This window comes from Vicugna pacos, chromosome 28 (assembly GCF_048564905.1).
Source record: "Vicugna pacos chromosome 28, VicPac4, whole genome shotgun sequence".
Taxonomy (NCBI): Eukaryota; Metazoa; Chordata; class Mammalia; order Artiodactyla; family Camelidae; genus Vicugna; species Vicugna pacos.
The window spans coordinates 7799646-7816687 of NC_133014.1; the positions used below are offsets into that span (position 1 = coordinate 7799646).

General features: G+C 45.5%; 1 protein-coding gene across 8 annotated transcripts in view; it reads right to left on the reverse strand.

The window, feature by feature from the left end:
• The window catches only part of INPP4A (inositol polyphosphate-4-phosphatase type I A), a 114959-nt gene extending 104861 nt beyond the window's left edge, over nucleotides 1–10098 (reverse strand). For 7 of the 8 annotated variants that reach the window (XM_072951364.1, XM_072951363.1, XM_072951359.1 and 4 more), the window contains exon 1: nucleotides 9836–10098. The gene's annotated coding sequence lies outside the window, so the exon portion shown is untranslated. Of the gene's footprint in view, nucleotides 1–9456; nucleotides 9524–9835 lie in introns of those variants that run through there. The other variant, XM_072951358.1, reaches the window with a different exon arrangement.
• Nucleotides 10099–17042: the final 6944 nt, after the last annotated feature.

The window sequence follows — 17042 nt, forward strand, 5'->3', positions numbered from 1 at the left end:
TGGGTTCCACCGTGTTTCAAGGAGAAAGACACACAAACAAAGACTGTGAAGGCTTTCATAAGTGGCAGCAGCCCTGAGATATGAAGACTCCTCTTGAAGGCACGGTACTCACAGAGGTGGATCCATCTGAGGCTCTTTCTTTTCTTCTTTTTAATCAGTTTGTGCTTTGACTGGTAACTTAAACTCCATGTACCCTTTATGTAGAAGGTCAGGAATAGCTAATAGGGAATAAAAGAGGTCAAAAATAAAGTAAAAGGAGATCAGAGAGGTAGATAAAGAAGTCAGGGAAGGATGTCAAGCTGCCAGAAAGAGAATCCACAGCTGAATCAGACAACAGCTGAGCATAATTATCAGGGAAAATACCAGGGAGCAGAGTGGTCTCCATCAGCCAGTGGAGAATGGCAAGGATCTGGGCTTCAACATAAAATGGAGTTGTGCTGGGGGACTCTCCGCAAAGAGCCTCAGAGTAGGGATGTGTGGAGAGGCACAGGGTGGAGCCGCCAGGGAAGGACCAGGAGGGGTTTGGTCTGCATGATGTGCAAGCAGCTTCCATCTCCACGGACATACCCAGGGTCCTCCAGAATCTCTGACTCTTCTTTATGCTAGAAAGCTCCTGCTGAATCATGGCAGAGGGGAGAGAAAGTGAAAGAGCACAGAGGCAGGGGGTGATTTCCAAGGCCACAGACTCAAGAAGCACTTCCCTAAATAGCCTCTGTGTATGTGTGCATGTCTGAGCCCAGTGTCAACCAAATCAAGCACACACGACAACCCCTGCAGCCCTCAGGCACCATCACCACTCAGCTGCGATACAGGAGTGGGGGCGGAGGCGGGAGGAAGTGCAGGGACTGATCTTCACTAGATGAGTAAGGAAGGAGGAGGTAAGATTCAGGCCTGACTTCACCAACTCACCAACAAGCTGGCGCAAAGCCCAAATGTGCCCCCTCCTCCACCCAAGGTGGGCACTGCAGACCAGCAAGGTGTTTCCCCAAGGCCAACCCATTCACCCATCTCTTCTCTTCCAAACCAGCGGAGTAACAATGCTAGGAAGAAGCTGGGGCATCTTGACATTTCTTGGCGCACAGTCCCATCCTAACTGGGTGCTGTCAACTCTTCCATGTTATCAGTCATTTGATTATCGCTCAACGTGTAATGTGATCATTTTCTTTAACAATTGTTTTTGCAGAACATAATCAAAGCAATAAATGAGGAAATGCAAAAATACTTAACATTCCACTGCACACAATCACAAGTTTCTATGTGGTTTAGGGAGAAAAAAAGTGTCAACAGAAGACAGCTGGGTCACTGATCACCTGACTAAATATCTAGGCGCCCAGGCCCCGCCCACTTCCCCCTTGCCCCCCACATCCTTCTCCTCTGACCTTTGCCAGCTGTCCCTGGCCTCTCAAAAATACCTTCTGCTGCAAGATTTCCCCTCAGAGATGCCCCGGGCAGCACTCAGAGATGAGAGGTACTCTAGGCTTCTCAGTGCATTTTTTAGAATAGGGGCACTGTAGGAAAGACAGTTATCAAGTGTGAAAGTTGAGAGGGGAGACACTGGGCCTCCTGTGAGACAGTAACCCCCACCCACACTGTTCCAGAGCACCGCAGCGCACAGAACCCTCCTGCCTGAATGACTGAATCCGCACAGCCCCCCTCGCCTGCCTCTGTAAGCCGGACATCTTCCCCGTTTTGTGGATGAGAAGTTGACTTAGGCTTTTGTCCAGTGTTTTTTCTTCCCACAATCCAACCTGCCCCCCTCAAAAAACACAGACACCCCTGCATTACGTATGACTCTGCTTGTGACATAAACCAGACTAACCTCTGCATTAAATAATGCGTATCATACCATCCCAAAGGCAGTCAAGGTGACTTGGGAGTGGACTTGTCACTGTTAAGCCACAAAGGAGTGCGGGGGGGACTCCAGGCAGCAATGGGGCCAGCCTCGAGACATCCGTCTACATCTATCTCCACCTCTGCCTCCTTCCCCTCCGCCCAATCTCTGTAGGTAGATATACGCTCATCCACCCTGTTAGAAGGATGGATGAAGGCGTAGGTGTCTGGAGTCAAATTTTGGTCCAGAGTCAAATTTTCAACCTCTGACAAATTGCCACGCTCCCTGCCACTGCCACCCCACCTCTCAGAGCAGCCATGCTAAGGACCCCCAACACCATCAGGAGGACCTGGTCCAGCTGGTCAAACACCACAAACAATAAACCAGAGCAAGACCAGAGTTTAGACTTCTTTCCTGCTGTCCTCGTGTCTCTGGCCCCACTGCCCCAGCCTACACGGCTCAAAGGCCCCTCTCATTTCAGGTAAGTGGCTCTCCACCTAGCATGAGCCACAGACCCCCGGAGCCCCCTTCTCAGGAAAAGACCCCATGTGTGTACACGTCCAGTGTAGCCCACTCCTCCCTGGGCTCAACCCTTGGATTTGACACATTTTTACCAAAACCGACAGTGAGAAACCTTCACGCTGTTACAATACTCAAATATACACCACATGCGAATAACTACATGCTTTGTCAAAAAATGCTTACCCTTCCTGTAGGAAATATACTTGGATATTTTCTATTTTACTTCAAAAAAAATTTTTAAATGCTGGTTACAACCTCAAATCGATTTCACAAACCACTGCCGTCTGGAAACACTGTTCCGGCCCCTTCCCGGCCTTTCTCCTCCTTAGCCACGCACTCTCCTTCCTGGGCAATTAGCTGATGGGGCAGCACTCAGCGAGGTGCTTCCCATACATCATTTTTATGTATTAAGATGAACCTTTAAAGCCTTGCAGAGTCAAGAAAATCTAGAAACTAGTTCCAGGGAAAATCTGGAACAGTGGGCTATTCTGATCTCACAAATTACACCGGGGAGGTGGCTGATTTATTTCACCCAAACATGAAGCTGGAGCTGTGTTCCTGAAAGGGGACAATTAAAGCAGGTCATACCAGCAGGGCCAGAGAGTTACACACTGCCATTAAAAGTAGCCCCTTAGGTTCCTGTCCCTCCAGGCCAGCTCCTTAAACATCTCAAGCCCCTGCTAACTGCACTGCTCTCTATTTTTTCCTAATGGAGTGAGAAGTAGCAGAGTGTGCAAACCCTACCCATTGGAACATGCCTGGGGAACAGCTTCAGGAAGGAGTCAGCAGGGCCCAAAGTTTACATCCCCGCTGGGCCAGAGGGAGAAGCTGGGGCAGGAGTGTCACCAGCGCTGCTTCCTTCAGCGCCAAGCCCCACAGGGAGGATGTGGGCCATGCTCAGGGAGCTGGAGAGGCTGCAGGCATGGCAGCTGGGATGCTCAGCTGGGCCAATTAACTGGGGCACAGGGCAGGGGGCCAAGGAGAACCGAGCTGCACACAGGCTCCTGAATGATCTGGTGTGCCCCTCAGCTCACATGGGGGGCTGACCACCAACTTCACTCTCCTTGCGGCCTACTCTGAGAACTCTCCTCTCTGGATATAGGAACACCAGCCCCACCTCCAGCAGAGGAGTGAGGATGGTCTTGATTAGACTAAGAAAGCAATTCTCAAACTTGACCTTGCATCAGAATCACCTGGAGGGCTTGTTTAAAAACACACTGCCGGGCCTCAACCCAGAGTTTCTGATTCAGGGGCTGGGTGGGGCATAAGCCTGTATCTGACAGGTTGCAGGTGACGCTGAGGCTGCTGGCCTACGGGCCACCTCAGAGTCTCGGCACACGGCACTCACAGCCTCCAGGGGAGGTCGCGTGATTCTCACTGCTCCTGTAGACTGGAGGGAGGACAGCTGGGGACTGGCTAGCGTGTCTCCTGTCCCATCAGGAGCAGGGAAACACGCAGTTTCACTTCTGCTAAGAACCATTTCATAATCATGAGGAGGCTGACCCTGGGATGAAACCAGCAGTGAGGCAGAAGAGTCTTGACAAAACCGCAAAACTATGGACAGAGCAGGACTCCAGTTCCGCAAGATAATAAATGGCCTTACTGTTTACTTGGCAGCCAAAGCACCCCAACTGACACACCCCGTAATCCATAACCCCAGGGAGACTCCTCAACTGGGCATCCTCACTTCCTAATAGGACCTGTTCACCAGAAACACCCACCTGCCTACATGCACTTCCCTCACACTCCCAGAATTTGCACACCTAGGTTATCCTTCTTGAAACCTCTTAATTAATGGGTTAGAGAATGTACCACTTAAAATGCAAGCAACAGAGGACAGGGAAGGAAAGGAAGTTGCACATTGGAGAGTGAGTTAACTTTATCAGATAGCTACTGTAACAGCAGCTGACACCAGCTGTCCAAGGTCAATGGTGGAGGCACGGGGGCAGGGAGAGAGGCGGGGGTTTTCAGGAGCTCAGAATCCTACCTGTAAATGTAATGGAAGGGGCGCTTCAGGAACTCACCAGAGGTCTGAGGGAAAGGCTCTGAGAGGTCCCAGGAAAGAAGCTGGGGGGAGATGAATGTTTCACCTCTCCAGCAGTCCCCTCTGCTCCTCCTGGAGGCCAGAGGACATCCCTCTGTGTTCCTGACCCCATTCCAGAAAATGGACAGCTCATCTGCTTCAGCACAGCCTGATCCTCCTCCACCGGACACTTGCTGCTTCTGAGGCCTTCGCCAGGTGAACTCCACTGAGCAGACTCCACATGGAAAGGCCTGCAGTGTCTCACCTGCCCCAGGCTGGGGACCACGGACAAACATGAGGGCACATGACAGGGCACGAGCAAGATCCATAGAGAAGAGACAAGCACACGGCAGCCAGGGGGCCTGGTTTCCCACAGCCCAGCCAGCTTATGACGAAAGGGATGGTTAAGAGAATAAACCCAATGAGAAAAGGCTGCTCTCATTCCAAGTTCCACGTGGGCTGCCTGCAGGTTTTCTCCATATGAACTCACCACAAAGCTTCACTCCTCGGGGGCGCAGCAGGCCTCAGGTGCCATTCCAAGCACTGTACGTGTATTAACTTATCTGACCCCTCCGACAAGCCTCTGGGGTAGACACTACCATTAGCCCGGTTTTGCAGATAAGAAAACCGGGCGCAGAAAGATTAAGCTACTTGCCTGAAGTCACACAGCTAGTTGGAGGCTCGCAGGAAGTTTGGCTCCAGAGTCCACAGTACTTCCAGGAATACAAATACATGGTTTGGAGAGATGTGTGAGCTCAACCAAGAGGACTGAATAAAAAAGTTCCTCACTGATATATCAAAATATTAAAAACAGAAATTGTGGATACCGGGGACTCCAGGCAAGTAATCCTCATCCCTACATTGATACATAAAGTAAAGCATTCATTTAAAAGCCTGTGAAGGAAGCAATGTAATTCCATGGAAATGGCACTAGATCCAGACAGACCTGGGGTTATAACCACCTCAGCTTCCTCCTCAGCACTGTTCATCTCCCAGGACCTTGCCGTGGACACACAGGGACACTTGGCCCAGGGCCTGTATGTAGGGGTGCTCAGAAAATGTTAGCTTCCTTCTCTTTTAGGATGAAAATGCATCACATTTAAAGGAGATGATTAAGGCTGCCAAGAATGAAGTCTAAAGTTTATAGTAACTTCCACAATCCAGCAAGATACACAACCTAATGAGAAAAAAAAAAAGGCAAATAATATAAATAGGTAACTCACAGAACTCACAGAAGCTAAAATATAAACTAGCAAGAAAAGGTTTTCAATATTTTTGGTAACTTGGGAAATGTAATTAAAACAGCAATGTCTTCTTTATCTGTTAGATTGGCAAAAATAAGATTTTTAACTCTTCAGTGTCGACCGAGTTAAAGGAAAAAGGCAATTTTACACACCAATGAAAAGAGCACAAAGGAATTAAAGTCTCTTGGAACTGGGGGGCAATTCAGTAAAGCTGTCCAGTTAATATTACTCTTTAACCCAGAAATATAGAAGGTCAAAATATTTGTGAGTGTTGACAGTGATGTGGTTCACAGATTCCCAACTATTTTCAGATCAGAATATTGGAAACAACCTAAGTGTCCATCAATAAAGGATAGTTAAGTAAATTATGGTACACTCTCACTCTGGAATACAGACCAAACTTTTTACATTACTACATATAGCCCTCTGGGACATAGTGTTCAATTTAAAAAGCAAATCAGAATTTTGTCTAATGTATCTCCATTTATGCTTATAGTGAAAGCAACTGTCCACTGAAAAAACCTAGAGGCAGCAAGGAGCCCGCCTAAGCACCCAGATATGGGTTTTTAGAAAACCACTCTCCACTAAAAGGAACTCTGCGCAGAAATGGCTGGTTCCAGGGCTGGAAAGTACAAGCTCAGTCTTGACAGTTTTGTGCCAGAAAGTAAAGAAGTCCTCAAAGAATGATGAGGACACGTCAAAAGGTCACAAGAGCCAGCTGGAAGGGGCTCCTGCAGGCAAAGTCTGGGATGATTTAAGCAACAAAATAAACAATGAGGGTAACAAACTATAATCTCTTGCAGAAAGCAGGAATTCATGAGTGCAGATACATAAATCAAAGAGTAAATGAGGGAAAAAGAAAAGTTCTTCCTTTTAGTACATTTCCAACTAAGAAGTGTAGAGAGAAACATGGTATTATAAAATTACCATCTGTCGACTATTGTAACTGATCCGGTAAGAATCATCAATGAATTCTAAAACTGGTGGGTGAAAGAATGAGGAGTAAAACGGTATATTCACATAGTCTCACGTTATCTTACTAGGAGATCCATATTAATTACAAAGGTAAACATGGTAACTCTCTGAGAGGGAACCTCCCAGACAGCACCTTAATCAAGTGATCAAAGTTAATATCACCAGTGAATGGGACTAATCAGCAGCATATGCCCCCACTGTGGGACCCGCTAAAACGGCGACACCATCACCTTGTGCTACACCTGCCAAATGTGCATAATCTGAATCTAAGCCTGAGGAAACCGCAGGCAAATCCACGTTGTGGGACATTATCCAAAACACAGGCAGTAGTCTAAAAATGCCAAAGGCATGAAATACAAAGAAAGACTCAGGAACTGCTCCAGATTAAAGGAGACTAAAGAGACAGGACGATTTAATGCAACACGTAACCTTGGACTTTCTTCTGCTCTAAAGGGGCTACTGGCAAGATCTGAAAAAGACCCACAGATTAAATAACAGTGTTACATCAGCATTTAATTTCCTGATTTTTAATAATCATACAGTTGTTTCATACAAGACTGTCCTTGCTTTTACAAAATACACAATAAAGTATTTAGAGGTAAAGGCGAATCAAGTCTGCAACTTGCCATTAGACATTTCAGAGAAAAGTAATCACACACACAAATATGAGAAAGGATAAAGCAAATGTAGTAAATGTCAACATTTGGAGAATCTAGGTAAAGGATATCTGGGAACTCTTTGGATTATTCTTGCAACTTTCCAGTAAATCTGAAATAACATCAAAAAAATTCCTTAAGAAAGCAAGGTGCACATATGATTAGAAACACAAGTAAATTCCTGGGGACTAAGCTGACGACGGTATCTTCCTTAAAAGCAGAGAGACAAAATGAAGCAGGCCTGCCCTGATGTTAATCCTGGTCTCCCCAGAATATGCTCTCCTCACAGAGCTTCTGTTCCAGGGCATTGGAGAAAGCTGTTTTGAAGGATCTCTCAGGAATCATTAATCAAGTTCCACAGATGAGGCACAGACATAATCAAGCCATCACAGCAAATTTGTGCTATTTTTCCCTTGGTCAAAGCCAAAGCATCCTGATAGTATGACTAGCTGGTGATGCTATAGGGACCTTCCTTAAATAATCTATAAAGGGGTTTTTTTCATTAGAAACCAGGATAAAACAGTCTTGGTCCAAAGTCTCCCCCTCTACTCTTACTGGATTCTTGAAATGTTAAGCCATGGTGTGGGGGTTGGTGGTCAGCTGGTCCCACGCGCCTTTTTGTTCCGTTTCTTTGGTGCATCTGCAGATCTGGTGGCTGAGGAGGACACTCCCAGGTGGGCTGCTGGCTAAGGAGGCTTGCAGGGTCAGTAGTTCTGTCATACACATCCTGTCTCTCCAGAGCTTTACAGCTGACCACTACCTCTCAGGTGTATTATTTTATTTCATCCTTTCCTTAAAGTGATTTTTTTAAAAATCCCAATGGCATTCAGTTTAACAGCATTACAACAAAATATCCAGGGTCCAAAAACAATGGGATATAATGTCTACCCTTGAGTCTAGTTGGAAGACAGGACTTGTAACTGAGCAGATAAACACTCAGACGGCATAAGCCGAATGAAAAACAGACAAGTAGCTAGTAGGATTAGTACAACTAATGCTACCACTGAGCTCAGTAGAAATAGAGCCCTCCTTTCTCTGAGTTTTTTCAGCATCCCTTCCTTTAAGCCCTATCTTCAGGGCAAATTCTCCCTGTAACTTTGGTTTGTTGCTACAGAGGCTTGTTTGCAAGACACAAGGTACTAGGCCTTGTGGGCTCTGTTCACGCACAACGCCACCCCTGGGACAGAATCATGGTCTTCCGACACCAACCCTCCAACAACCACAATGACCCTCCCACGTGGGCACCACCATTCAACTTTCTTCAAGGAAACCAGTGAATTGAACCTTCCAGGAGTAAGCATTTCAGAAAACAACCCCCACCAAACAAAGGGCCCTAGCCTAGATCCAAAGACAAAATTACTGTTAAAGAAAGCCTGTTCTGAACCAAAGAGAAATTAGGTCTAATTCTAGGGCAACTTTTAGCTATTCTACATGAATAACAGCATCTAGATTCCAAAACAAACTCAGCAAAGTAGGTTCTGTTCTCACCTTCCAGAGATGAGAAAAGTGAGAACCAGAGTTAGCAACTGGCAGATTCAGGATTCACATCCAAGTCAGCCTGTTCAGTCTCCAACCTCACTGGCTTGCCCACAGTCCACACAATCCACCACGAAGATGAATCAGGCAGAATTTCTCTGCAACATTCAAACTGCCACCCCACCCCCTATTCCCTTGGTTCAGACGCCCTAAGGGGTAGGTGGCAAATAGAATTCAACTCTTAAGCAGTCTCCCAGAACAAAATACATTTAATGGCAAAGCAAAAGACACGAAGATGGGTTCATACTTTTTTTTTTTACCCAGAGGAATATTTTCATGATCTGTCATTACGGATGAACTCGGGGCAGGAGGAACACATCATTATGTAATGTCAGAGGGCAGGCGACAAGGGGAGGGAAAGCGGCGCCTATTACGGCTTCTTTCGCCCACAAAGACGTAAATTAACCGTTGACGTCTTCAGTGTTTCAATCTTGTCTGGCCTACACACTCATGAATGGCTTTTAGAGAGACGGTCACAGATCCCTGCAGGTTTCTCAGGCCTCAGTTAATCGACTGGCAAAGCCATGCAGAAATAAAATACCAGAAACAAGATGCCAGAGATGCTGTCGGGGGCTCTGGGCCGGCAAAAAAGGGAAGAGTTTGGGAGGATAGGGACCAGATTTCCCTGCACCGAGGTACAGGTTTATTTCTACCCGGTTGTGTTTATACCCAAAACGCCGGGAGGCCTTCAGCGTCTGGAGTCACTGGATCCAGTCCTGGAGACGCACCAAGCAGGCGCCGCGACCTGGCCGCGGGGGCACCGCGTCCTGCATCCCGGCTCCCCGCCGCCCGCTCCAGCGCCGCACCGCCCTCAGCCCGAGGAGGCCCGCGGCGCCGTCTCGCTAGGGGTCGCCAGGGTCGGACGGTTCAGACGCAACCGCACGGGAGCCGCTAGGCTGGAGGATTTCCATGACAACCGCGGGCGCCGTGCGCGTCCGACTCGCCGGGTGTCTGGAAGCGCGCCGCGCCCCGCCCCGCCCCGCCCGGGGAGCATCCCCGCACCTGGCGGCTCGCGGCCGCCGCGTCGCGCCCGGCCCGGCCCACCTACCTGGCGCGTCCCGGCCCGCGGCGCCCGCGCCCTGCCGCCCCGCCGTCCTCGGTCCCGCAGGGCCGCGCTCCAGAGTCCGGCAGCAGCAGCGCCGCCGCCGCCCGGTCCCGAAGTCGTGGGCTGCGGCCCGGCTCCAAGCGCTGGCCCTCCTGCCCCGGCCCGCGGCGCCCACCTCAGCCGCGAACCCGCCGTCCGCGCCGCAGCCCCAAACCCGCCTCTGCCGGTGCCGCCGCCGCCGCCGCTGCTCAGGTGGCCCCGCCAGCCCCGCCCTGGCCCCGCCCCTCGCCGCGCATGCGCGCTCTGCGAGCCCCGTGCGGACCGCCCCCACCCGGCGGGTCCTCCTCTGCCTCGGCTCGCCCGGCGTCAGAGCTGCGCACGCTGACCTCTCCTGGGACCCTGCGAGATCCCACTCTCAGCTGTGAGTGAATCGCCCGCCTGCAAAGAGTTCTTGAACATCTGCGCTTCACTGGACGATGGCACTTTCGCCCTCACAAATACTGAGGGTTCTGAGGCCCTGATGCATCCCCAAGGAAAAAGATTCCTGGGAAGAGCCGCGACCGGGGAGCCTCTTCGGCCCTTTGCCCCCGGGCTGAGCGCGCTTACCCCGGTGCTAACGTGCGCAGGCGCTCCGAGACGCTTAGGGACTGAACATTCAACCCAGAAACCAGCAAAAATTAAAATAGTGCTTTGAGGATGCAGATAAGCAAAACGAAGGGAGAAATTGCTAACATCCTTCCAGACTGTTCTGGCATATTGTATAAATATATACATTTATAAACTCTCACCAAATATTAGCTACTTAACACTTCTCTCCCAAAGTTCTATTTTTCCATAGGGGGAAAAATAGAAGTTTTGGAAGAAAAAATTCACTGTAATATGACTTTAAACCTTAATATTTCTGCTTGAGCAAGGGTAAATACTGGACTGAGTATAAACATTTTTAAGTGTATGAATTTTATCAGAAAAAATTCTCCTTAAAATTTTTTAAACGAAAACTATTTTAATTCATAAACCAGAACACTTCTCAGTGAGAGCTCACATCCCTCGGGTATAAAAAGAAGCATTTATAATATACTTTAAAAAGAAAAGATATTAACCTGTTAGAAATGAAAATTAAACAAAAATTCTACAATATCATGTAGAATTAGATCTGACCTTCCCCATGTCACCAAAAACCTAATGCGGACAACAATCTGGAATAAAGATGGTCCCCTTTCATTCTCAAGTGTTCTCAAAAGGGTTCAGACAATGCATTTTTATGGCCATAATAACTTTAATCAAACCAAGGGAGTTATTAAATCATTAGCTTAAAAAAAGACACAAATTTAAATTCACTTTTAAAAATAGGCGTCAGTCTAAATTCAACCATTCATTCATTTAGCATAGTAACAAACACTGAATGAGGACCAGGCTCCCAATAACATTTGTCATTTGACTGCTGTGTAATTCAGGATGATCTTATAAAGCTTAATCATGTTTTCTATGTGGCAAGGAATGGGGCCCCAATATCACTATAGAGTGAACATTATCAAAGGAGCCAAATTTGTGAGTAAATATGGTGCTATGCATTCTCTAAGCACAACATGATAGAAGAAAGTATTCTAGAAGTGTGCTTATGGGAAAATATCCCCTGTCCTTTAGAAACTCTCAGCATGTGGTCCCCAAACAGCAGCACTAACATCCTCTTAGAACTTGCTAGAAATTCAAATACCCCAGCCCCATGCCAGTCCTGCTGAATCAGAAACTCTGAAAGTGGGACCAAGCAAACTGTATTTTAACAAGACTCGAGGGATTCTGATAAACATATGGATCTAGATAATCTATATACAATAAGCAAGCTGACTTAGATCATCTATATGTGATAATTAAGAGCTGAGAAGTGCTATTTTGGGGACCTACATGAGAATTTCTCTGGGGGCCATTAAACATGATACAGTAATGTTTATACGTGTTTTCATTAGAGAATATGTGTAGCATTGAAAACCAATAGTCCTGCTGTGAAAAACAGCAGCCTAGTGGCCACTGGAGGAGCAAAAAAGGATTTGGTGCAACTCATAAAGCCCTATCCCCAGAGAGTTGTCACTATTTCACTGGTCTGGCAGCTTACTGGAGAAACTTCATTCTCAGGGCTTGTTTTTAATTGACCTGACTCAGCACTTACTCGGTGCAAATGGCTCTATCCACAAAGCATTGGTGAAAGTAATCAGTGGCAATCATTTAACAGTGTGGCTGCCCAAGGTGGTAGTACCAGTGGATCTAGCAAGAGGCTGACCAATTCAGAAGAAAGAATGAGGAAGATGTACACAGGGAAGTTTTAGAAAGAGCTGATGTATTTCTTGGAATCTGAAAGGATACACACATGTATACAACTGTGCACATGTCCAGGAGAGACTTGAGAAGGCCATGATCTCTCACTTTTGGCTGACCTTGAGGCTTGGAGCAAGCAAGAAATGAAGGCTAAGGCAGAGTTTAAATTCCCTACCTGAGCACTGAGGACATGCCTCAGCGTACACAGAGAGCCCTCCATAAAAACTTATTCATTCTAGCATTTGAGAATATCTTTGTATAATAACTAACAAATTTACACAAAGAATATCAATAAAAAGATAGGAATTAAGCTAACCAAGCAAGGACTTTGGCGGTTATAAATGACACAGAATACAGACTTTATAGAATTATCCTGAGAGAGTCACCAAACAAACAAAGAGCAACAACAAACCCTGGAGTAGAGGAAAATATGATTTCCAGAATTGCCATATTGTATAATTTAAAATGTCCTGTTTTAAGCAAAAAGTTATGGGACACATAAAGAAAAATGAAAGGACACAGGCTTAAAGGTAGTCAATAGAATGCCCATGAGAAAACACAAATGTTGGACTTACTAGACAAAAACTTTTAATCAGTTATCATAAACATGTTCAAAGAACTGAAGGAAACCATGTCTCAGAAGTTAAAGGAAAGTATGAGAGCAACAAAAAGAGAGTTGGTTGACCATAAAAAAGCCTCAATAAATTAAAGAGAATTAAAATCACACGAAGTATGACCCCAGTTGTATTAAAATAGAAATCAACAACAGAAGGAAATGATAAGTAGAAATTAAATGGCACAGCCCTCGATAACCAAGAGGTTGAAAAAGAACTCAAAAGGGAAATGAGAAAATATTCTGAGAAAGAGTAAAATGAAAACTCAACATACCAAACTTTTGGGATGCAGCTAAAGCAGTGCTTAGAGGAAAATTTATGGCTGGAAACACCTATATTAAAAAAAAAAAGAAAGAAAAGAAAAAAGAACAAAGGAACGAAGAGATGCTGTTAATTTTTCTTCATTCTTTATTCCCTTTTTTCTTTGGATTGCATCATCTCTATCTTCAAGTTGAGTGATCCTTTTTCCACCAGTTCACATTTATGGTCAAATCCCTCTAGCGAATCTTTCATGTCAATTATCATACTTTTCATCCCCAAAATACCTATTTGATTTTTAAAAATAATTTCTGTCTCTTTATTGATATTCTTTATTTCACAAAACAGTATCATAATCTTTTTTAAAAATTCTTTAAGCATGTTTTCCTTTTGTTCTTTGAATACATTTGTAATAATAGCTTTGAGGTCTTTGTCTGTGAAATACAGTCTGGGCTCTCTCCCAGGCAGTTTCCATTGCCTATTTTTTGTTTATATTTGTTTTCTGTGTATGGGTCACATTTTCCTGTTTCTTTGCATATAGGAACTGAGAGGAGCAGCTGCTTAAGATGTAGAACATTCTGTAGCATCCTGTTACTTCTTTCAAAATCTGAGGCTGGGAGAACTTTTGGTTTCATTTCAAGTCTTCCACTTTCAGGATTCCGTGAGGAGAGTGCATTTTGGTCATACATCTCCTTTGGGGTATTGGCTCCATCCTTTGATTGCTTCTCTCCTTGCTAGTACAACTGGATGCGTCTGGGACTGTCTCACCTTGGACCCTCAAGGTGGGCCTCTGCTGTAGAAGTACCTTCTCTTCCTAAGTGTGGGCTTCCTCCAGAACCTTCCATTCTTTGCTTCTTCCTAGTATTCCGAGATATTTTTATTCCTTGTTACCCAGAAAATATATTTTCTAAGATCATTCAGTAAATGAAAAAAGTGCCTTGCAGCTGGAGGTAAGCTGCTTAGGGATTCTCACCTCCCCAGACTCTGTCTTGGAAATGTCTCCAGCATATCAGTTGAGCATCTTGCTCTAGGCCAAGATAAAGTGTTGGATGTAAAAGAGGCTTCTCAGTCTGATTTTGGTCTAGGCTGTGGCCAGAAGTCCAGAATGTATCAGTCAAGCCTGTAAACATCCAGATTCATTTCCCAACCTTCAGGGGCTGATCCCTGAAAACTATCTCCTAGGCTCCTTTGCCAACTGCCCTCTGGTTGTTTTTCACAATGGCAAGCACTATCAGGAAACTGGGGAGTAGGTGGAAGGGAGGATCTAGGCATCCCTGTGTCCTTTGACCAATGTGTGTCATCTTTGCATCATTGGCAGTGGCTGCTTCTCCTGGGTCAGCTCAGCGACCTTTGTGCAGTCCTTGCTGTGTTTCCAGCTCCCATTAGACAACTCATATCCCTGGGTTCTGGTATTTCCACCACATCCTCACAGCCCTTCACCTTTTGAGCTCCCTGCTAATCTCTGGGTTACCTTATGGTTCCCTGTTTGGATTTTCAGCAACTCTTACCATGTAACTAGTTCCTCTAACAAATTCTCTCTATTGGGTGTGGAGAATAAGGAACACTCCTACGCTGTTGGTGGGAATGTGAATTGGTGCAGCCACTATGGAGGACAGTATGGAGGTTCCTTAGAAAACTAAAGAGAGACTTACTGTATGATCCAGCAATCCTATTTCTGGGCATATATCCAGAAAAAATTCTAATTTGAAAAGACACATGAACCCCAATATTCATAGCAGCACTGTTTACAATAGCCAAGACATGGAAACAACCTAAATGTCCATTGACAGATGAATGGATAAAGCAGATGTGGTGTATATATATATATATATATGTGTGTGTGTGTGTGATATATGTGTGTATATATTTATGTATGTATATGATGGAATATTACTCAGTCATAAAAGGAATGAAGTAATGCTATTTGCAGCAACAACGTGTAGACCTGGAAATTATCATATTAGGTGAAGTAAGTCAGACAGAGAAAGACAAATATCATGATATCACTTATATGTGGAATCTAAAAAAAAATACACATTTTATTTACAAACTAGAAATAGACTCACAGACCTAGAAAACAAACTATGGTTACTAAAGTGGGAAGTGGTGGGGGAGGGGTAAATTAGGAGTTTGGGATTAACAGAGACACTACTATATAGAAAATATACAAACAAGAAGGACCTACTATATAGCACAGAAAGCTGTATTTCAATTTCTTGTAATAAGCTATAATGGAAAAGAATTTGAAAAAAATAGATATCTATCTATATATATATCAGAATTTCTTTTCTACACACCTGAAACTAACATTGTAAATCAACTACATAATAAAAAATAAAAATTAAAAAAAAACTAATTTTTTCTATATGGAGTATCTAATGTGGGCTGTTTTCCTGACTGCACCCTGACTGAGAGTATATGCTGGCAGATTACATGGGGCTTCTCAAATACCCCTCGCTGGTAAAAAGAAAGAACATGCATTGGCCGACCTTCTTCTCTGCACATAGATCTTCCTCATAAATCCCATAAGAAGCAGTAGACAGCTGGTCCAAAATTTGGGATCCTGGGTCCTGGCCGAACATCCTCTCCCTATGGCTAATGATGAGCAAGAACAGAGAGAGGCTGGGACAAGCTACTCCCCTTATTTGCCTGGTGAACTCCCATTCATCCTTTAAGATCCAAATAGCATTACTTCTTGGGCAGTTGTTTTTGCCTCTGACTGAATCAGTTCCTCCATTATCTGTATTCCCTAAACAAGTTTATACAAATGTACTATAGCACTTTTTTGCGTTATAGTCATACACAGACCTAGTTCCCCTATTAGTGAACAAGTTCACTGGGGGCAGGGACCTGGTCTGACTCAACTCTATTGTCAGTACCTCACTCGGTGCACGCCAGACACGTAGCATGCATTCAACAAAACTTTCTTCCCAGAAAGTCTTTAACTTGGCTGCATATTAGGAACATCTGGAGAGGGTTTCAAAGCTGTAGCTATCCAGGCTCCTCCCCAAGACCAATTAAATCAGAACCTCTGAGAATGGAGCCCAGGCACTGGCGTTTTTAAGAGCCTTCCTGGGTGATTTTAATCTGAAGCCAAGGTTGCAAACCACTGGTTTTATTGGTTGCTTCATCTTATCACATTTGCTCTCGCTGGTGAGTTTTGCCATAAAACCAGCTTCTCCTGAAATTTAATTCAATTTAGCAAAGTTTTTTGAGTGCCTATTCTGCCAGGCACTGTGTAGACTGACCCTGGCTAAGCAAAGTGTGTTTTGTGGACTAGCAACACAAGCTTGCTACACCAGGGAACGTTAGAAATGCAGAATCTCAGGCTCCATCCCAGACCTACTGACTCAGGATTTGCATTTAACAAGGTCCTCAAGGTGGATCGCACGTGCACACTGAGGTCTGGGAAACAGTGCTGTCGAGATCATACAATCGTCAAACTGCTGGCTCACTGTGAATTTTATTTTGTTTCTAATCTACTCTGATTTTCTTTCCTGTAAAAAGGAGTACCCTATTCTAGTCTATTCTCCAGCTAAAAAGGAACATCCGGCAGAAAGCAGGTTGAGACCAGGCAGGGGAGCGATGAGCCGGTGGACAGTGGATTCCCCATGTGTGGGAGGGAAGAGGGACGGTGAGGCTGGCTCTCGGAGAGAAAAAGTTGGAAGCATTTCATGGGAGGCCTCGGGCACAGGCTGTTTGGAAGGGATGACTCCTGCCTGACACTGCCGGTTCACTGGGAACGATCTAGGTGTGCTGGAGGGCTACCATCTGGTTGCCAGGGAGCACGCTGCCATGGGTGCCTTCCTTGCAGGTTAAATAAAGCAGGCTCGCTCATCTTGTGCTTTTGGGATCAAAGTACAGTGGGGCATTTTTGAGGACTGGCCTATTAGGCATCATAGATTACCTACAAATGCAACATTTTTCCATTAAACTCACAAACACTTGGGGCCTAATTCCTGTGGGGCTGTCAGACTCTGTTGACCACAATCTGCAGCAAAAGATGGAATTTTATGTCTCAATCAAAC